The sequence below is a fragment of the Tachyglossus aculeatus genome, chromosome X1 (assembly GCF_015852505.1).
Source record: "Tachyglossus aculeatus isolate mTacAcu1 chromosome X1, mTacAcu1.pri, whole genome shotgun sequence".
Taxonomy (NCBI): Eukaryota; Metazoa; Chordata; class Mammalia; order Monotremata; family Tachyglossidae; genus Tachyglossus; species Tachyglossus aculeatus.
Window position 1 is genome coordinate 102,372,632 of NC_052101.1, and position 23,037 is coordinate 102,395,668.

Genomic DNA, 23,037 nt, shown 5'->3' on the forward strand with positions numbered 1-23,037 from the left:
CACTTGGCATTTTTACCAAGAGGGCAAACTTGAGGAGGGGTTCAATTCCAAACCACCTGTTGATAATAGAAATGAGTTGAAGATTTTAGCAAAAGAAATGAAGATGTCAAAAAGGGTAGAGTGGGGGATTAGATAATAGTTTCTAAAGATTACATAAATCCCACCATCTCTGGCTGTGTCACCAGTGGTAAAAATAAGTTGGCATTTTATGAAGCAAGTACTAATAGAAAAGAGTCAAATAGCGCTATAAAAAGATGAATAAAACATATTTATTACTATTAACACAATGCAGATGAGCTCACAGGCAACCTGGTATAGTTTCTAATTGTTAATCTAACCTCCTATTGGTTTTGTTAATTCCTATCCCATTTTTCCTAGATGTTATTGGTAATTTGGTGTGAAGCTTGCTGCCAATCTATGTCAAATTCTAAGACAGCATGCTGGTTTTCTACTTCATAATCTGCAGGCACCATTAATATGGGGACGGTATTCAGTTCTGTTACTGATGAAAATCTTTTATTGTATGGATGGTTTCTCTAGTCTATTGTTAGGGTATGGATTTTGGGGGTGTTAAATTATGTATTTCAAGAGTATACAGCTATCCGGTCTCTACAGAGCAGAGAGAAGGGAAATCCCACAAAAAAAGTGACACATTTCAAAGCAACCAAACTTTCCAGATATTACAAGCCAAGATTCATTTTGAGTCCATTGACAATTCATCAGACCAATGCACTAAATCATATTAGGCCTACCCAGCAGAAATAAAATGGTTCGTAAATTGGCTTCATTCATTCATTCAATCGTATTTATTGAGCGCTTACTGTGTGCAGAGCACACAGTGCTCTGCACACAGTAAGCGCTCAATAAATACGATTGATTGATTGATTGTACTAAGCGCTTGGGAAGTACAAGTTGGCAACATATAGAGACGGTCCCTACCCAACAGTGGATTGAAAGTTATATTTTCTGTAACATTTTCACTGCCCCAAAGGATTTAATTTTTATCGTGTTTTTTAAGTGCTTACTTTGTGCTAAGTACTGGTACTAAGCACTGGGGTAGATACAAGTTAATCAGGTTGGACACAGTCCATGTCCTGCACAGAGCTCACAGTCTTAATCCCCATTTTACAAATGAGTTACCCGAGGTACAGAGAAGTTAAGTGACTTGCCCAAGGTCACAAGGCAGACAAGTGGTGGAAGCAGGATTAGAACCCTGGTCTTATGATGCCCAGGCCCGTAATCTTTCCACTACGCCATGCTGTTTCTTTTTATTAAAAATAAAATATTTGTTGGTTAAAAACTGGGTTAAATCTAATGAAACCCTGAAAATCTGTACTCTTTTTACTGTTCATCCATATGAGCATGGTGATTCTGCACAATACTTTGTAGTCGTGTGTGTGTGTGTGTGTGTGTGTGTGTGTGTGTGTGTGTGTGTGTGTTTTTGTGCACCTGTGCCCCCAGAGCACAGTCATGGGTTACAGTAGCTTCTTGATAAGTCTGTGATTTTTTTTTTTTTTTTTTTTTTGATGGCATAGCTGGTTAAATTAGAAGAGTTTCTCTGGTTTAGAGCATATTCTGACACTAGCTTCCAGGACTCCAATTTCATCCTCCAGCACTGCAGTTTAGAATAAATTGAAAAAAGCCTGCATTTTCCACACCTCCCTATGAGGCGGTTGGGAAAGGACAGGGACACTTTCATCTTTGACTCAGCTGTCCTTAAAGGCTGGATGATCTTTTATAAAATATTCAATACACCTCCAGTGGTATGGCCTAATTGGTACAGCATGGACCTGTGTGTCAGAAGGGCCTGGGTTCTAATCCTGGATCCACTACTTGTCTGCTGTGTGACCTTGAGCAAGTCACTTAACTTCTTTGTGCCTGTTACCTCATCTGTAAAATGAGGATATGACTGTGAGTCCCATGAAGGATGGCAGGGACTGTGTCCAACCTGATTTGCTTGTATCCACCCCAGCACTTAGTAATATTAATAATGATGACATTTATTAAGCACTTACTATGTGCCAAGCACTGTTCTAAGCACTGGGGTAAATACAAAGTAATCAAGTTGTCCCACGTGGGGCTCACGGTCTTAATCCCCATTTTACTGATGAGGTAACTGAGGCCCAGAGAAGTTAGGTGACTTGCCCAAAGTCACACAGCTGAGGTGGCGGAGCAGGGATTAGAACCCATGACCTCTGACTCCCAAGCCTGTGCTCTTTCCACTGAGCCATGCTGCCCAGGCACATAATAAATGCTTAACAAATAACACTATTATTATTATTTCCAAAAGAAGCCAGATGCAGCTTTGGGGGTCTGGTATGCTGTCCTGAAACATATTTTGTGCAATTTTAGTATGCTGCTATCCAAATCATCTTTTAAAAAAAGTGATTAATCAGTGTTGGAATGTAGCTTTTTGTGGACTAGGAATTATTTGCATTGTGGATTAAATTTTGATTTGAATACTGAACTTTGATCGAGGATTCTCACAGTGAGATTTATCATGTCCTTATCCATGTGTTTGCTTGAACCTCTCCTGACCATAAATGTGAGAAGTTTTGTCAAACTCTATTAATATCTTGCTGGGCTATTTTTCTACCTTTTTTTGAGGGAGGGGGCACTTTTAACAGATCTCTATCCATTTTCCCATAGAACTCCCCAAATGACTGAATTTCATCCTCACGTTTGTTGCAGTATCCAACAACATGCCAGTAATAATCATGAAGTCTTCAAAATGAAGGGTTTTTAAAAAAATAGTTATATTTGTTCTCTATAGGTGTACTGCTTCTACTTCAAGTACATTATTTGCTTTTTCAATTGCCTTAGAAACCCCTATGCTTTAGCTAGCGTGTTCTGGTGTTCAGAGGCAGAAAACATCTAAAATTTTAATGTCATTGTAATTAGCCAAGATAAAGGTTATTGAATCATGTCTTGGAATCTATTTTCATAGACTAAAAGGTCTTAATGAAAATGTCAGGTTCCTGACAAAAGTTAAATCAATCAGGATCTGACACTCCAATACTATTTACTATTTTATTCAATCATTCAATTGTATTAAGTGCTTACTGTGTGCCAAACACTGTACTACACGCTTGGGAAAGTACACTACAACAGTAAATGGGAAGTAGCGTGGCTCAGTGGAAAGAGCATGGGCTTGGGAGTCAGAGGTCATGGGTTCTAATCCCAGCTCCACCACTTGTCTGCTGTGTGACTTTGGGCAAGTCACTTAACTTCTCTAGGCCTCAGTTACCTCATCTGTAAATTGGGGATTAAGACTGTGAGCCCCATGTGGGACAACCTGATTACTTTTTATCCCCCTCAGCGCTTAGAACAGTGCTTGGCGCATAGTAAGCGCTTAACAAATGCCACAATTATTATTATTATATTAACAGTAAAGAGTGACCATCTCTGCCCACAACGGGTTTACAATCTGGGGTGGGGGAGACAACTATGCTTCTTTGATCCTGACTGACAAAATCCCATGACTGGGGTAGGCAGTGCCCAGTAGTCGATGACTTGAATTTTTACTGGTGAAATAGCACACCAGAAAGATTACTAAATGAAAATGTTGCCTTGTCAGTGTAAGGTAGCCCCAGGCTACATTAAAATCTCTGTGTGAGCAAGGGCTATATTTTTCTATTATATGTTCTCCAGGTTTGTGGTACTGTGTTAGCCCACAGTAGCCATCAATTGATGCTGTCGCTGATGATTGTAATATCCCTCACAACCCAAAGTAGATTTTCTGGTTGTTTTGGCAGTACTAGGAAATCCCATAAAACGTTCTCAAATATTTAAGTTTTGTCCAGAGGTTTTCACTCACAGTGAAAATTTTCTTGTACAGAAATATCACTAATTTCATAAAATAAAATAGCAAAATACCTCTTGTTACTTTTTTCTTTAATTTGCTTACCAAATATTTTAGAAAAACTGATAACTACAGGTCAAAGCTGTCCCATTTTTTTCTGTTTCAAAACTTTCTTCATTCACTTGTAAAAATGTGCCTTTCGATGTAGTTTAAAGATGGCATCAGTTTTATCTCTCAAGTTTGTGTTCCTAAGTTCATCTACCAGTTGGTTTTGATCAGATTGGAGACAACTAGGTTTTCAGATGAGAAATGGACCTATCTTCTTGCAGCAAATACACATCTGGAAGAGTAAGTCAGACCGACTGATGTTGGAAATGGAAGTTAGAAACCCTGTCTATCCTTGGAGAGAAGTTGAACGGGATTGTTGAGGTGAAAATAGTGACTTTGCTCCCATAGTTGAAATCACTCTCCCCACCTTCAAAACCTTTTTCAATTTTTTATGGTATTTTTAAATTGCTTACTATATGCCAGGCAGTGTATTAAAAGCACATCTTCGCCAAGAGGCCTTCCCCAACTAAATCCTCATTTCCTCTTCTCCCATTCCCTTCTGGTTGCCTCACACCAGGATCTGAACCCTTTATTTATCCCAAACTCAGCCCAACAGCACTTATATTCATATCTGTTGTTTATTTCTTTATATTAATTTCTCTCTCCACCTCTAGACTGTAAGCTTGCTTTGGGCAGGAAGTGTCTGCTAACTCTGTTGTGCTCTTACTACAGTTCTCTGCACACAGTAAGTGCTCAATGAATATGATTGATTGAGGCAGTGAAGGAGCTGGTGAAAGAGTAAAAACAGCAAAAACAAGGAATCAAAAATAGCACAAAATCCACAGTATGTGATTCCTGGAGGAATAGTTTTCAGGCTTTCCCTCTCTCCCAGCAGGGCTGACCCTAACCCAACACTTCCAGCCTCCCCGGTGTGTTAAAAGTAGGGAAAACAGGCTTCAGCGCAAACCACTCCTGTAGAGTAGTCTTCATCCTAGCTATGGTGGGGAAAGAAGGGATGTCTTTTACTTAAGTCTTCCAATTGTAACACTACTTAAGCCTAATCTCTGAAAAGCCTAACCACTGGGTTCTCAATGTCACACTGGGCACAGATTGGTGCTATCCCATGAGATCAAAATTGAAATCTTCCCAACCTTGCCAAAGCTGAGGCATTTTGTTTTAAGCTGTGCTCTTTCATTGCAACCGATTCCCTTTGAGATGGACAGAAGTTCTGTGCAATCTAGAATTTCATTCTGGTTTCTCTGAAAACTGAACTTTGCTTTGTTATGGTTCACTGTAAATGGAGTCTATTGTGTAATGAAGTCAAGAATGCCAGGAGTTCAGGTCACTTCCCCTGACTGTTGTCACAAGTAATTTTCCACTTCAGCTCCTTAGCAGTCCATCAAGTGGGGCTCAGTGCCACTAAGAGGATTTTAGGACTCAAGGAAAGAGGAGAAAGGAGGCAAACAGGTGCTTTAATGAGTGTGTAAACAGAAACTATGCTCTAAACCTCCTAAAGTGGGGAATGACCTACAAGATCCAAGAGTCAGGGAGATTTCTCTGGGCTTGCTGGTAACCCCTATTATACCATTCCAGGCGTAAAGTTTTCTCTGAATGTGAGTCATTTCAATACCGTAATTATTCTGAGAGTGTTCAGATTTGATAATAAGAGCCAGGGGATGCTCTTTGCCCACACACAGTTTTTGTGGCTGAATTCAGCAAGTAATGACCAAACAACCCCAGCTAAATATGCATGTGCCATCACCAGTCACTTCACTTTTGAGCTACCAGGTAGAAAAAGTGCTTTCCCTATGCAGTTACTAGGAAGGGCTGCAAGGAGAAATGTCTACTCTGGGCCCATTTCTCTGGCTCTGCTACCAGGGGTTGGAGGATTGGCTCCCAGAATGGGGACCTACTTGCTTGAATCCTGGGGTGGGGTTGGGGTGAGTTTCTGATCTTGGGGGGAAGAAGTGGGGATTGGAGGGAAAGTTGAAGGTGGGAAGGGGTGCTGTCAGGTAGGCATGGAGTGGGAAAATGGGATGCCCATGCCTTGGCTTTGGGTAGGGGGCTTGGAGATGGGCAAGGAGAGGAGGAGGAGGACAGGGGGGAGATGAGGTTTCTAACCCGATAGCAAAGTCGCTATTGCTCCATAACTAATGCAATGAAGAAACGTTTACCATGGTTGGAATCCTCTTTTCTCTTCTTCAATAATCCACATTGATAGAATTATTGGTATTTTGGTTTCACTTTATCAATGAAACATTATTATTTAGACTGGTAACATTTATAAATTTTCCATTTGACAACCATGCTGCCTTGTATTTTCCTTCATGACAAATGTGGAAAACAAGTTATAATTTTCTTGATTTTTTTTTTTCTGATAGGGAAGCAAATCAAGCAGAATGTTTAGACAGACTCCAAATCGAACTGCACATCTATTTCACATAAAAATTTGGAGTTTAAGTGCGTATAAGTGAGAAGCAGCATGGTGCAGTGGATAGAGCATGGGCCTGGGAGTCAGAAGATCATGGGTTCTAATTCCTCCTCTGCCACTTGTCTACTGTGTGACTTTGGCAAGTCACTTCACTTCTCTGTGCCTCAGTTACTCATCTGTAAAATAGGGAGTGAAACTGAGCCCCATGTGGGACAGGGAATATGTCCATCCTGATTTGCTTGTGTCCAACCTGTGCTCTTATTACAGTGCCTGCACATAGTAAGTGCTTAACAGATACCATAATTATCATTATTATTATTATTATTATTATTATTATTACTATTATTATATAACCATGTTCCTATTTGAAGCAGATTTAAAAAAAACAACATTGAGGCATACCGTATCTTCCCTCCTTTCAGATTCTCCTATTATTAGTCAGTCAACCATTTATATTTGAGTGCTTACTGTGTGCAGAACACCAAGCTTGGCACTTGGGAGAATATAATATAACCAAGTTGGCATACGCATTCCTTGCCCACAAGAAGCCTACAGTTTAGAGGGGGAGACGCATTAAAATCAATTACGGAGCACAGTGGGGCTGAGGATGGGGTGAAAAAACGGCACAATTCCAAGTGTGAGGATGACACAGAAAAGGAGGGAGTAAGGGAAATGAGGGCTTAGGGAAGGCCTCTTGGAGGAAATGGGAATTTAAATTAGGCTTCGAAGGTAGGGAGAGTGATAGTCTGTCACATATGAAGGAAGAGGAAATTCCAGGCCAGAGGGAGGACACGGGCCAGGGGTTGGTGGTGAGGTAGTTGAGATCGACTTACAGGGTGGAGGTTGCTGTTAGAGTGACATGAACATGCTGAGTAGTAGTAGGAAATAAGTGAGGTAAGATAGGAAGGGTAAGGTGATTGAGTGTCTCTTCCTTCTATTTTCTGTGTTTTCCTTTTTCACAGTTACGTTAGCTGTTTCTGTGACTGGTTTCAACAGAAGGAGGCAGAGCTCAGGTTTCTTATTAATAAGAAATAAGGAACTTGATCCATGGAGGAAGCTAAGCCATTTTTGTGTTCGCTCTCGCGCTCTTTCTCTCTCTCTCTCTCTCTCTCTCTCTCTCTCTCTCTCTCTCTCTCTCTCTCTCCCTCTCTCTCCTCCCTTCTCTTTTTCCTCCCTTCCTCACCCCCTCCCCCTTCCTCTCCTCCTCCCTGCCCCCCTTCCCTCCCTCTCCTCCATCCCCCCTTCTCTCCTCCCCCTCTCCTCCCCCTCTCCTCCCCCTCTCCTCCCCCTCTCCTCCCCCTCTCCTCCCCCTCTCCTCCCCCTCTCCTCCCCCTCTCCTTCTCGCTCTCCCTCTCCCTTTCCCTTTTCATTCATTCATTCAATCAATCGTATTTATTGAGCATTTACTGTGTGCAGAGCACTGTACTAAGCACTTGGGAAGTACAAGTTGGCAACATATAGAGACGGTCCCTACCCAACAGCGGGCTCACAGTCTAGAAGGGGGAGACAGACAACAAAACAAAACATTAACAAAATAAAATAAATAGAATAAATATGTACAAGTAAAACAAGTAGAGTAATAAATATGTACAAACGTACATATATACAGGTGCTGTGGGGAGGGGAAGGAGGTAGGGCGGGGGGATGGGGAGGGGGAGAGGAAGGAGGGGGCTCAGTCTAGGAAGGCCTCCTGGAGGATGTGAGCTCTCAGTAGGGCTTTGAAGGGGGGATGAGAGCTAGCTTGGCGGACGTGCAGAGGGAGGGCATTCCAGGCCAGGGGGAGGATGTGGGCCCGGGGCAGATGAGAACGAGGCACAGTGAGGAGGTTAGCAGCAGAGGAGTGGAGGGTGTGGGCTGGGCTGGAGAAGGAGAGAAGGGAGGGGAGGTAGGTGGGGGCGAGGTGATGGAGAGCATTGAAGCCGAGAGTGAGGAGTTTTTTGCCTGATGCATAGGTTGATTGGTAGCCACTGGAGATTTTTGAGGAGGGAAGTAACCTGCCCAGAGCGTTTCTGCACAAAGACGATCCGGGCAGCAGCATGAAATATAGATTGAAGTGGGGAGAGACAGGAGGATGGGAGATCAGAGAGGAGGCTGATGCAGTATTCCAGTTGGGATAAGATGAGAGATTGAATGAGGAGGGTAGCAGTTTGGATGGAGAGGAAAGGGCCGATCTTGGCGATGTTGTGGAGGTGAGACCGGCAGGTTTTGGTGACGGATTGGATGTGAGGGATAAACGAGAGAACGGAGTCAAGGATGACACCAAGGTTGTGAGCCTGTGAGATGGGAAGGATGGTAGTGCCGTCAACAGTGATGGGAAAGTCAGGGAGAGGGCAGGGTTTGGGAGGGAAGATAAGTAGTTCAGTCTTGGACATGTTGAGTTTTAGATGGCAGGCAGACATCCAGATGGAGATTTCCTAAAGGCAGGAGGAGATACGAGCCTGGAGGAAGGGAGAGAGAGCAGGGGCAGAGATGTAGATTTGGGTGTCATCAGCGTAGAGATGATAGCTGAAGCCGTGGGAGCGAATGAGTTCACCAAGGGAGTGTGTGTAGATAGAGAACAGAAGGGGACCAAGAACTGAACCTTGAGGAACCCCTACGGTAAGGGGATGGGAGGGGGAGGAGGAGCCCGCAAAAGAGACTGAGAATGAACGGCCAGAGAGATGAGGAGAACCAGGAGAGGACGGAATCTGTGAAGCCAAGGTTGGATAGCGTGTTGAGGAGAAGGGGGTGGTCCACAGTGTTGAAGGCAGCTGAGAGGTCGAGGAGGATTAGGATAGAGTATGAGCCATTGGATTTGGCAAGCAGGAGGTCATTGGTGACCTTTGAGAGGGAAGTTTCCATGGAATGTAGGGGATGGAAGCCAGATTGGAGGGGGTCGAGGAGAGAGTTGGCATTGAGGAATTTGAGGCAGCACGTGTAGATGACACGTTCAAGGAGTTTGGAAAGGAATGGTAGGAGGGAGTTAGGGCGATAACTAGAAGGTGAGGTGGGGTCAAGAGGGGTTTTTTTTAGGATGAGAGAGACGTGGGCATGTTTGAAGGCAGAGGGGAAGGAACCAGTGGAGAGTGAGCGGTTGAAGATGGAAGTTAAGGAGGGGAGAAGGGACGGAGCGAGAGATTTCATAAGATGAGAGGGAATGGGGTCATAAGCACAGGTGGCCAGAGTAGCACTTGAGAGGAGGGAGGAGATCTCATCTGAGGATACTGCTGGGAAGGATGGGAGAGTAGCAGAGAGGGCTGAGAGCCGGGAGGTTGGAGAAGGTGGGGGAGTGACTTCGGGGAGCTCAGATCTGATGGACTTAATTTTATTAATGAAGTAGGAGGCCAGACCGTTGGGGGTGAGGGAAGGAGGAGGGGGAGGAACAGGGGGCCTGAGAAGGGAGTTAAATGTACCGGAGAGCTGACAGGGATGATGGGCATGGGTGTCAATAAGGGAGGAGAAATACTTTTATCTGGCTGATGAGAGAGCAGAGTTAGGGCAGGAAAGGATCTCCCTCCTCTCCCTCCTCTCCCTCCTCTCCCTCCTCTCCCTCCTCTCCCTCCTCTCCCTCCTCTCCCTCCTCTCCCTCCTCTCCCTCCTCTCCCTCCTCTCCCTCTCCCCGACCATAATCAAATGCTGGCCCTGTTCCCGTCACTATTTTTGGCTGGGCATTTTCCACACTAATTAAACGGTTTGATTATGAACTGTTCATGTTTTGATGCTTACAATTCTCAGACCCCCACAGGCTAGCCCACATTTCCCCTCCACCCTCCTTGGTGGTAAGAGGTCTGTCTTCTTTCAGATATTTTGGTCCACGTAGTCTCTGTTCTGCTGTTTAGTTAGCCTTGGTCTTCCGGCTCTGTATCCCAGTCATACGGTTCCTATTTAGTTAAGATTTTTTTGTCGATCCAGAATATTTAAATACTATTTTCTGTGTATGTGTTCAGAAGACAGACAACATTGCCGGCATTCACAGGTTGTCGATATCATTTGTTCTTCTTGAAGAACTAGATGAGACGGTGGAAGCAGGGGTCAAAACATTGAGGTTATCACTCAGGCTGCAGGCTCCTAGGGAAAATAGCTGAGAGCTAATATTAATCTGGTTTATGTTCATTTATATTTAATGTTCACTAAGGGACGTTGTGTTTGATCTTTCAGTGGCATTAATAAACTAAGGAATGTATGAAAATGGATGAAATGCTGTCTTTATTTTGTTTACCAAACAATTTATAATGTTTAGAATAAAAAAAAAAAGATTTCTAATTCTGGTTTATTTCTAAAGCAAAGAATGACATTAATTCTGCAGTTCTCTCCTAACAAGGCTCAAAGGAGAGACCAATCATTTATTCATACAAAACTAACCCACATGAATCATTTATTCTCTTTTGGTCATTTTACTGAGCTTATTTTTGAATGCTTCAGTTACAGTTGAAGAGAAAATTCTGAAGGTAATTTACCCATATAAACAGTGATATTGGAGCAAACTGCATGCCCCCTATAGGAAATCAATAGGTAACCATGGAGAGGAATCTACAGTGGAAAATGTCATTTACTTATGAAAGATCTGAAAGATCAGATGTCATTTACATTTGAAAGATGAAAAATCTTGGTCTGTATTCTTAGGTCTCAAAGTATCAGGCCTTTTTAACCTGAGGTAAATACATTGATCCTGTTAATATAACCCTAGCCTTAAATGGACATATCAATAATTTCAACCAAACCTAAGTTTTTGGTGTATTTTCTGGGTGAGCTTTTCTTTTAGATTCATTCATTCATTCAATCATATTTATTGAGCACTTACTGTGTGCAGAGCACTATACTAAGCACTTGGGAAGTACAAGTTGGCAACATATAGAGATGGTTCCTACTCAACAACGGGCTCACAGTCTAGAAGGGGGAGACAGACAGCAAAACAAAACATGTAGACAGGTGTCAAAGTCATCAGAACAAATAGAATTAAAGCCATATGCACATCATTAACAAAATAGAATAGTAAATATGTACAAGTAAAATAAAGTAATAAATCTGTACAAATATATATACAATTGTTGTGGGAGGGGAAGGAGATAGGGCGGGGGGATGGGGAGGAGGAGAGGAAAAAGGGGGCTCAGTCTGGGAAGGCCTCTTGGAGGAGGTGAGCTCTCAGGCTTTGAAGGGAGGAAGAGAGCTAGCTTGGCGGATGTGTGGAGGGAGGGCATTCCAGGACAGGGGAAGGACGTGGGCCGGGGGTTGACGGCGGGACGGGCGAGAACGAGGTACAGTGAGGAGGTTAGCGGCAGAGGAGCGGACGGTGCAGGCTGGGCTGTAGGAGAAGAGAAGGGAGGTGAAGTAGGAGGGGGTGAGGTGATAGAGAGCCTTGAAGCTGAGAGTGAGGAGTGGATTCCAACCACAAGACCAAAAAACACCGTGTCATGGGTTTGCCAAATTAGGTGTATGGTGGGCCAGTAGCCTTCTAAAATGAAGAAAGGTTCTGAGGTTGTGAGGGAGATGCTTCAACTGTAGAAGTCTGTAATTTGTGTGTGTGTGTGTCCTTTAGGATTCAATGATGCTAATGATGATAAAATGTTATCCACATGTGTGAAAGTGGCTGACATGATTGTGGGGAGCAACACACCCATGTACATTATTTAAAGTAAGGAGAAATCCTTTTTATGGTAATGGGTTTGTCCCACATGGGGCTTGCCTACATTTTTGACTCCTCTATCCTACATCTCTATCTTCATGAAACTTTTTTCTAGGACAACAACCCTTCTGATTTTGCACTGCCTGGCCAATCTGCCTGCTGCAGTGGGTTTGTGCGAGACTGTTTCACCCTGTCTTCATTCAGTCACTCTATCAGCCATCACAGGCTTGGTGTATTGCCCCCCTTCCACCTCCCCCCTTACCATCCTACCTTCCATTTCCAACATAGCAGTTCCTTGGATAGTCTGTCATCTTTTTTTGTTCACATGTTCTGCCCAGTGCGGCTGTGAGCATTATTTCAAAGATGGTGAGGATGGTGAGCTTACTGCAGCTCAAGATCATGGTGGGCCATTTTATGTTCAGTTTGATTTCATTCATTCAATCACATTTATTGAGTGCTTACTGTGTGCAGAGCACTGTACTAAGCACTTGGAAAGTACAGTTCAGCAAGAGAGACAATCCCTACCCAACAACGGCCTCACAGTCAAGAAGGAGGGGTGATTTGTAGAAGACAATGTTGAAATTGTTCCGAAACTGGATGTCAGTTGAAACGGGCAGCCTTATAGAAGATTGGACATCAGAGCAGCTTCGTTGACCCTCAGCTTTGTATAGAGCTTGGTTCCCCATTGTCACCCTACTTGGCCTTGTAATCTTCTGACTGCCCTGCTGGCCTTTTTGATTCCATTTTCTAACTCTTTATCCATGCACTGTTAGGCAACGCACTGCTTACATAGCAGTATCCAGTGATCATTTTTAGTGCTGTGCAACCAATGTGATCCTGTGGTGATGTGCAGGGTCTCTCCACCATAGGCTGTTAGAAAGCTTCGGTGTCAGGCTTATTGTCAAACCATGGTGCTGGGGTGACTTTGCAGAGTGATTCATAGTTACTTGCATGTCTTCTAGATTGTGAGCGTGTTGTTGGGTAGGGACTGTATCTGTTGCCAAATTGTACTTTCCAAGCACTTAGTACAGTGCTCTGCATGCAGTAAGCACTCAATAAATACGATTAAATGAATGTCTTCTGGTGCATGTGCCTCTAGAGCATAGTCACCTGCATAGAGTAGTTCCCAAACGACTGCCTTAAAGACTTTTGATGATGCTAATAACTTATGGAGCTGGAAGAGTGTCCCAGTATAAATACCAACTTTAATTTCTTCTTTGCTTTGACACTCAGAGGGAAAGAAATTCAAAGAGAAAATTCAAGTGGCTTACATCCACTTTTCCCGTTAAAGCTTGATACAAAACCCGAAAAGAACTCAGTAATAGTTTTTGTATAATCTGGGAATTTCCATAAATTCTGTCTCACAAGCCTGTAACCTTGGCATTATCCTTGACTTCTTTCTCTCATTCAACCCACATATTCAATCTATCACTAAATCCTGTTGGTTGAACCTATAAAACATCACTAAAATCCACCCTTTCCTGTCCATCCAAGCTGCTACCACGTTATTCCAAACATTTGTCCCATCCTGCCTTGATTACTTTATCAGCCTCCTTGGCGACCTCCTTGCCTCCTGTCTCTCCCCACTCCAATCCATACTTCACTCTGCTGCCTGGATCACTTTTCTACAAAAACATTCAAGCTGTGTTTCCCACTCCTAAAGAACCACCAGTGGTTGCCCATTCACCTTCATGTTAAACAGAAACTCCTTACCATTGGGTTTAAAGCACTCAATCACCTTGCCTTCTCCTACTTTACCTCACTACTCTCCTACTACAACCCAGCATGCACCCTTCACTCCTCTAATACCAGCCTTCTCACTTTACCTTGATCTCACCTATCTCGCCGCTGACCTCTTGGCCACATTCTGGAATGCCTTTCCTCTTCATATCTGACAGACAATTACTCTTTCTCTCCTCCTTCAAAGCCTTATTGAAGGCACATCTCCTCCAAGAGACCTTCCCTGATTAAACCCACTTTTCCTTTTCGTTCACTCCCTTTTGCGTTGCCTTGACTTGCTCCCCTTATTCACTCCCCCCACTCCCAGCTCCACAGCATTTATGTAGACATCTGTAATTTATATTAGCATCTCCCCATCTAGACTGTAAGCTCATTATGGTCAGGGAACGAGTCCATTATATTTTACTTTCTCAAGTGCTTCGTACTGTTCTGCACACACTAAGGGATCAATAAATGCAATTGATTTATTGATTTAGGGAAGTAATGTCTAATGACATGCCCAAAGATTACAGAACTGACATCTGGCTCAGGTGCTTCCTCTTGCCTGGATCTCTCTCCTACTTCAAATCCACCAGACCAAAGCTCTCCACATCTTCAAAGTCCACATGAAATCCCATCTCCTTCAGGAGGTTTCCCTGATTCATTTTTCACCCCTGCCAGGTGTCATCCTCCCGACTGTCATCTCTACAGTTTTGTACTACCTTGCAGCCTCTTGTTGCAATTTTGTGCAAATTAATTTTCATAACCTATTTAATCCCTAATGTATGACTGATTTTGTTTCTGATTCCCCAGTAGATTTTAAGTTCTTTGTAGGCATGGATCTTGTCTTCTACCTGTATGGTAATAATAACGATGGTATTTGTTAAGCACTTACTATGTGCCAAGCCCCGTTCTAAGCACTGGTACTCCCCCAAGCACTTAGTTCCCTCTCAGGGTTGGACTTGGAGAGTTTCCAGTACTCTACCAGTCTAGACTATGGGAGGGAGAGTCAAGCAGTGGCATACCCATTCCTAGCTTGGGCAGTGGCTAGCTAGTGGAAGGCAATCTGCTGCAAGTCAAAACTCGAGTGTGCTGGGCAGCAGCGGCATGGGAGAGATTTGAGGGTGGAGACTCAGGTTTACTGCGCGGAAGGAGGCAATGGTAAACCGCTTCTGTATTTTTACCAAGAAAGCTCTATGGATACACTACCAGAACAATTGTAGATGGAGGCGAGGAGTTCATTCATTCATTCAATCGTATTTATTGAGCGCTTACTGTGTGCACAGCACTGTACTAAGCACTTGGGAAGTAGGGGAGTTCTGGGAGAGATGTGTCCATGGTATCGCTATAGGTCAGAGATGACCTGATGGCATAAGACAAGTGCTTAATACTTGCACACAATAGGCCCTCAGTAAATGCTATTGATTGCCTGGTTGAATGGTGGTTGGTGGTAGACTGCCCATTCAGAGGAGCCCTCTGTGTAGATGATAGTTCTTGTGACACTCCTTTCCACACACTTGGAGGTGTCCTGAGGGAAAATCTTGGTGGTGACTGCCACATTAATAGTTGATCACCTGACAATTCATGTACTCTACATAGAGGAGGGTGTAAACATGTTTAGACACAGGCCCAGTCGAAAAAATACTTTGACCTGCAAAGGTGTGAGTGAATATGGAAATGTGTAAGCTCCCTGTGGGCAGGAAATATTTGTTTACAATTATATTGTACTCTCCCAAGAACTTTGCACACAGTAAGCACTCAAAAATACGAAGGAATGAATGGAGCTATTTTGATATAGACCCAAAATAACTTCCTTTCAGATGATACCATTTCTCAGGTATTTACTTATTGCTCCTCTTTCCTTTTCATCCCTTTTCTTTGGTGATGTGTTGTCTGAGTGGCTTTTATTGGCAAAAACCAAACAAAAACTTCAGGTGCTTTATTCTCACTAGATTTTAATAATACCATTGTTTTAAGGAAGACAAATTGAGGCAATAAAGCTGAGGGTTTTTGTAGCATTAATTTTAGTTTACTGTCTCATTGCATTTTGTGACAGTGGACTCATTTCTCCTCATCTGTCCACTTACAGATGAGTTTAGCACCTTTATAATGGATTAGATGTCTTTTGATGAAAGAATGACTAAAAGAGTCATTTTCCCCCTCTCTCCTGCTTAATTCTTCTAAATGGTATTTAAAGGCTCTCTATTTCAGATTATTCTGTATAGAATCTGACTAAGGCAGGAAAAAGACTGCTTTCTGAATTTGGTTGTCCTTAGGTTATTCCATGATGGTATGGTTGATTCGAATGGGGTGGCTGCATGGCCTAGTGGAGTTAGAGGCTGCGAGTCAAAAGGACCTGGGTTCTAATTCCAGATTCATCACTTGTCTGCTATGTGACACTGGACAAGTCACTTCACTTCTCTGGGCCTGTTACCTCATCTGTAAAATGGGGATTAAGATTGTGAGCCCCATGTTGGACAGGGACTTTGTCCAACCTGATTAGCTTGTATCTACCCCAGTAGATACTTGACACATAATACACATTTAATAAATACCGTTATTATTATTATTGACTCAGGGTTGCAGGGGCCCTGTCTGACCCTTTCCCTATCACTACTATCAGAGTGAAGTGGGATTTTATGTGGTAAAACCAGTTTGACTATTGTGTGCTGCCACATTCGAGCATGCAATAAGGGACCTGGAAGCTGGAGCCAGAGTCACCTTTCAGTCCATAGAGAATCCCTTCCAACTCATTAGAAAGTCTTCAAGATGTCATCCGGGAGCTGCAGTATCTAATAGCTATGCTCTTGAAGCATTTGCTCTAGAAGACATACAAATGGTTATAAATTGCATTGCCAAGTTCATAAGTGCCATGGATGGACGATAAGTCCAGTGAAATGAAAATCCAGGTTGTTTCCGAGTCTAAATCTGAGAACACCCCCCACCTCCCCCCACACACCTTCTATGTCAGCAAGACGAAAGCTAACGCCATCATTAAGTTCTGCAACTTGAGGAACACTGTCCAGTGACTCACAGATAGACACAGAAAAAGGAAATAGAATAAAAGAGGCCTGAATAGCCTTAGGGAGGTTGATGTATGTGTGTTTCTTGTAATATTGTACTCTCTCAAGCGCTTAGTACAGTGTTCTACACGCGCTGCCTAGAATTCCTCAACAACTCTCTCCTCGACCCCCTCCAGTCTGGCTTCCGTCCCCTTCATTCCACGGAAACTGTGCTCTCAAAGGTCACCAGTGACCTCCTGCTTGCCAAATCCAACGGCTCATACTCTGTCCTAATCCTCCTCGACCTCTCAGCTGCCTTTGACACTGTGGACCACCCCCTTCTCCTCCACACGTTATCTGACCTTGGCTTCACAGACTCCGTCCTCTCCTGGTTCTCCTCTTACCTCTCCGGTCGTTCTTTCTCAGTCTCTTTTGCAGGCTCCTCCTCCCCCTCCCATCCTCTTACTGTGGGGGTTCCCCAAGGTTCAGTGCTTGGTCCCCTTCTGTTCTCAATCTACACTCACTCCCTTGGTGACCTCATTCGCTCCCACGGCTTCAACTATCATCTCTACGCTGATGACACCCAGATCTACATCTCTGCCCCTGCTCTCTCCCCCTCCCTCCAGGCTCGCATCTCCTCCTGCCTTCAGGACATCTCCATCTGGATGTCCGCCCGCCACCTAAAGCTCAACATGTCGAAGACTGAGCTCCTTGTCTTCCCTCCCAAACCTTGTCCTCTCCCTGACTTTCCCATCTCTGTTGACGGCACTACCATCCTTCCCGTCTCAAAAGCCCGCAACCTTGGTGTCATCCTCGACTCTGCTCTCTCATTCACCCCTCACATCCAAGCCGTCACCAAAACCTGCCGGTCTCAGCTCCGCAACATTGCCAAGATCCGCCCTTTCCTCTCCATCCAAACTGCTACCCTGCTCATTCAAGCTCTCATCCTATCCCGTCTGGACTACTGCACTAGCCTTCTCTCTGATCTCCCATCCTCGTGTCTCTCTCCACTTCAATCCATACTTCATGCTGCTGCCCGGATTATCTTTGTCCAGAAACGCTCTGGACATATTACTCCCCTCCTCAAAAACCTCCAATGGCTACCGATCAATCTGCGCATCAGGCAGAAACTCCTCACCCTGGGCTTCAAGGCTGTCCATCACCTCGCCCCCTCCTACCTCACCTCCCTTCTCTCCTTCTACTGCCCAGCCCGCACCCTCCGCTCCTCCACCACTAATCTCCTCACTGTACCTCGCTCTCGCCTGTCCCGCCGTCGACCCCCGGCCCACGTCATCCCCCGGGCCTGGAATGCCCTCCCTCTGCCCATCCGCCAAGCTAGCTCTCTTCCTCTCTTCAAGGCCCTGCTGAGAGCTCACCTCCTCCAGGAGGCCTTCCCAGACTGAGCCCCTTCTTTCCTCTCCCCCTCGTCCCCCTCTCCATCCCCCCGTCTTACCTCCTTCCCTTCCCCACAGCACCTGTATATATGTATATATGGTTGTACGTATTTATTACTCTATTTATTTATTTATTTATTTTACTTGTACATTTCTATCCTACTTATTTTATTTTGTTGGTATGTTTGGTTCTGTTCTCTGTCTCCCCCTTTTAGACTGTGAGCCCACAGTTGGGTAGGGACTGTCTCTATGTGATGCCAATTTGTACTTCCCAAGTGCTTAGTACAGTGCTCTGCACATAGTAAGCGCTCAATAAATACGATTGATTGATTGATTGATTGTTCTGCACACTGTAATGAATGAATGAATGAAAGGGTAGCTAGCTTCATGACATGAATCAGTGAACTGAAAGGGGTTACACCCAAGCAGGAATGGAGGTATAAAAGTTTGAGAGACTTAGAGGAGCATAGTCTCAGAAAATGTGATAGACCAATGAAGGAAACCCTGTAGATTGTGAGCTCCTGGGGGGCAGAGATTGCGTCTACCAATTCTTTTGTATTGTACTTTGCTGGGTGCTTAGTACAGTAAGTACTGCACAGAGTAAGTGGTCAATACCTTTGATTAAGCCCGTTGTTAGGTAGGGATTGTCTCTATCTGTTGCCGAATTGTCCTTTCCAAGAGCTTAGTACAGTGCTCTGTACACAGTAAGTGCTCAATAAATATGATTGAATGAATGAATATGATTGAATGAATGAAATTGGTAATCACTGACAAATCGGTATATCAAAGAGCAGTTTCAAACTGAGACTCTGCATCAGCACAGCAGGGAATCAACTTTTGGTTCACACACTGGGGAAATGGGCAGGAGCCATCTCTTCTATTTTTACTGTAAATTCCCAGGTATACGGTAGGTGTTCAGTAATTACTGATGATGATGAGAATGTCTGTGTCCTTTTGGTAACAGTCTCTTTTTGGCTACACTCACAGGTATGCCTAGGATTTCACTGTCAAAAAGAAGTAGAGAAGCAGCGTGGCCTTGTGGACAGAGCACAGGTCTGAGAGTCAGAAGGACCTGGATTCTAATGGGCAAGTTACTTAAGTTCTCTATGCCTCCGTTACCTCATCTGTAAAATGGGGATTAAGAGTGTGAGCCCCACATAGGACAGGGACTGTGTCCAAACTGATTTGCTTGGACCCAACCCCATCATTTAGTACAGTGCCTGGCACATAGTAAGTGCTTAACAAATACCACAAAAATAAAATCAGATAGCTCTCGGTAAAATCTTTAGTCAGTGAAGACAAGATTTTAGGCCTTATATATTGCAAAATATTGCAAAATAATATTGTATATTGCAAAATAATTTTACAGATTTTTTTCTATTCACTTTTGCTTTCTAAAAAATAGGCAACTTTATTAAAGAGTTTCTCATTCACTTTGGGAATAAAAAGATTAAGTTAACTTTGGATAATTTTTCATAAATTGCATTTAGCTAAAGAAGCTGCCAACTTGGATCTATATTTAGAATCAAAGCGTTGAGAACTTGAGGCCATTTAGGCCATCCCCCTGCCTCCAGGCGACTGCACTTAATCGCCTGATCCATCTACCTAAGAGTGTATCTGCAAAAAAGTAATTATATTTAGTTTGTGTCCCTTGATATTCAAAGGCTTTATCTTCAAGAGAGTTGGAATTGAGTTTTTAATGAAGCCATTAAGAAAATTTAGGAAAATAATAATGAGTGAATATATAGCTATTCAGTACTAGTGTCCTTAGGGTGTCTAAAGAAAAGGAACAGAGCTGAGTAATTTATTGTATTTGTGGTTTTTGATAGCTGAAATTAGTGTGTGACTGTGGGGGCGTTGATTTTTGAAAAAGTGCTGAGGTTTTTCAAATGGGTTACTAGAGCAGAATAAATATGTTAAAATATAGTTTTCCAATAAAGACATTAATAATCTTCCAGAGCTGTCCCGATATTTAAGAAGATTAAGATGTTCACTTCTTTCTGGTAAAAAGAACAGAACATTTAGCTCATCTTGCAGCAACCCTGAGTTAGTCACTGAATCCCTTCCTCTGAGTACATTTTAATACCGAACTGCAGAATATTCTAATTCTCTAAGAATGGCAAAAAACACTATCAGGAATCCATCTTTCTGGGTGGTGTCAACATTCACCTGCTTATTAGCAGGAGGCTGGTCTAGTTGATCTCACACAAGCCCTTCCAATCAATCAGTCAGTCAATCAATCAATTGTATTGAGCACTTACTGTGTGCAGAGCACTGTACTAAGCTGTGGGGGAGTGCAGTATAACAGAGTTGATAAACACGTTTCCTGCCCATAACAAGCTTACAGTTTCCAATCCCAAGATTCTATGATTGAAACCATTTGTGGGTGATTCAAATGGTATCATGAAATGGCAGGCTGGGGATTGGAGGTGCTGGCAAGTGTAAAATTTCAGTTAACTAAGAGGCAGTGCTATCCTGGCGTCTCACTTTCAGGAGAGGGTTTTATAGACATTATAATTTTAAAGGAATAAAATTCCCCAGGACAGTGAGTTTATCACTTTGGTTTTTAATACAGTGCTTTGCACCAAATGGGTGCTCAAATGCTATTAATGTTACTCCTAGAACTTTAGGTTGAGATGCTTATGGCTGTCCTTGGCCAACTCAAATTCATCCCAACTTGCTATATCTCAGTTTTCTCCTCCCTTATTTGCCCACATTGCCCACTCCCTAAACCAGATTCTGAACTCCCTCCCTAATTCTGCAGGCCCTCACCTGTCCCCTTTCTCACCCCCGATGACCTTGCCAACTACTTGTTGACAAAATCGACACCTTCAGAGGTAAACTTCCCCAAACCTCCCCAGGTCTATCTTACTGCACCCCCTCTCCCCCATTTCCCCCCCCCCCCCCACCCCTTTCTCTCTCTCTCTTCAAATATGGCTTTTGAAATCTACCCCATCCATCTGCACCACTGACCTCATCCTTTCATACTCTATGAAAGCACTTTAGCCCATTCTTCTTCCCTCTCTGGCTTGCCATCTTCAACCACCGACTCTCCGATGATTCTTACCTCTCTGCCCTCAATCATGTCTACATCTCCCCTAATCCTCACACCAAAAAAAAAAAAAAACCCAAACCTCTTGACCCCATTACACCATCCGGCTATAACCCCGTCTCCCTCCTACCATTCCTGGGAATAGTGCTCAAATGGATTGTTTATACCCACTACCCCCTCCAACTTCCTTCTCGACCTCTACAATTCAGCTTTTGCCAACTTCATTCCCCTGGAACTGTTCTGTTCAAGGTCACCAATGACCTTCTCGCCAAATTTCATAAACTCTCTTTCATCCTAATCCTCCTTGATCTCTTAGCAGCCTTTGGAATTTATGGCCACTCCCTTCTCTTGGAAATACCATCTAACCTTGGATTTTTCTGACCCAGCCCTGCCCCAGTTCTTCTCCTACCTCTCTGGCTCATTCAGTTTAGTCTCTTTTGCCAGCTCTTCTTCAGGGTTCATTTATAGACTCTCTTCTATTCTCAATCTACATTTGCACACTCACACCCTTGGAGAGCTCATTCACTCCCACTGCTATAACCTCAATATGGATAACTGATGGTAATAATAATAATGATAATGGTACTTGTTAAGCGCTTACTATGTGCCAGTTGCCGTACTAAGCACTGGGATGGATACAAGATAATCAGGTTGGAAACAGTCCCTGTTCCACATAGGACTCACACTCTTAATCCCCATTTTACAGATGAGGTAACTGAGGCTCAGAGAAGTTAAGTGACTTGCCCAAGGTCACACAGCAGACATGTAGTGAAGCCAGGGTTAGATCCAAGTCCTCTAACCCCCAGGCCCAGCCTCTTTCCACTAGATCACGCTACTTCTCAACTCCTAAATCTTCCTCATTAATCCCCCCTGCCTCCAGAACAGCTCTACATATAATAATAATAATAATCATAATAATGGCATTTGTTAAGTGCTTACTATGTGCACAGCACTGTTCTAAGTGCTGGGGGGGATACAAGGTGATCAGGTTGTCCCACGTGGGGCTAACAGTCTTAATCCCCATTTTACAGATGAGGTAACTGAGGCACAGAGAAGTTAAGTGACTTGCCCAAGGTCACACAGCAGACATGTGGTGGAGCTGGGATTCGAACCCATGACCTCTGACTCCAAAGCCCATGCTCTTTCCACTGAGCCACGCAGCTTCCCATAATAATAATCATGGCATTTGTTAAGCGCTTACTACGTGCAAAGCACTGTTCTAAGCGCTGGGGGGGGATACAATGTGATCAAGTTGTCCCACAGTCTTAATCCCCATTTTTACAGATGAGGTAACTGAGGCTCAGAGAAGTTAAGTGACTTGCCCAAGGTCACACAGCAGACTTGTGGTGGAGTCGGTATTCGAACCCACGCCCTCTGCCTCCCAAGCCCGGGCTTTTCCCACTGAGCCACGCTGCTTCTGGCACCTCAAGCTCAGTGTGTTAAACTGAACTCCAAATCCTCTCCTCCAGTGAACTATGGCATCACATTTGCAACACTGCTAACATCTCTGTCTCTCAAGCCCGTCACCTTGGCATTATCCTTGTCTCCTCCCTCTTTCAGTCTGTCACCAAATCCTGTCATTTCTCCCTCCACAACACTTCCAGAATCCTCCCCCGCTTCCTCTCCATCCATACTATCACCACACTGGTCCAGACACTTGTTCAGGTTCAACTATTGCCTCAGCCTGCTTGCTGACTTCCCTGTCTTCCGTCATTTCCCTCTCCAGTCCATTTTTCACTACGCTGCCTAGATCAGTTTTTTAGATCCTCATTCTGTGCATGTCTCTCCCAAGTTCTCAGAAACCTCCAATGGTTGTCCATTCCCCTCCTCATCAAGCAGAAATCCCTGACCACTGGCTTTAATACACTCAATCAGCTCTTCCCACCGACTGCACCACACGCCCTTGCTCCTCTCCCACTGCAACCCAGTTTGCACACTTCATTCCTCTCAAGCCAACCTGCTCTCAGTGCCTTGTTCTCATTTCTCT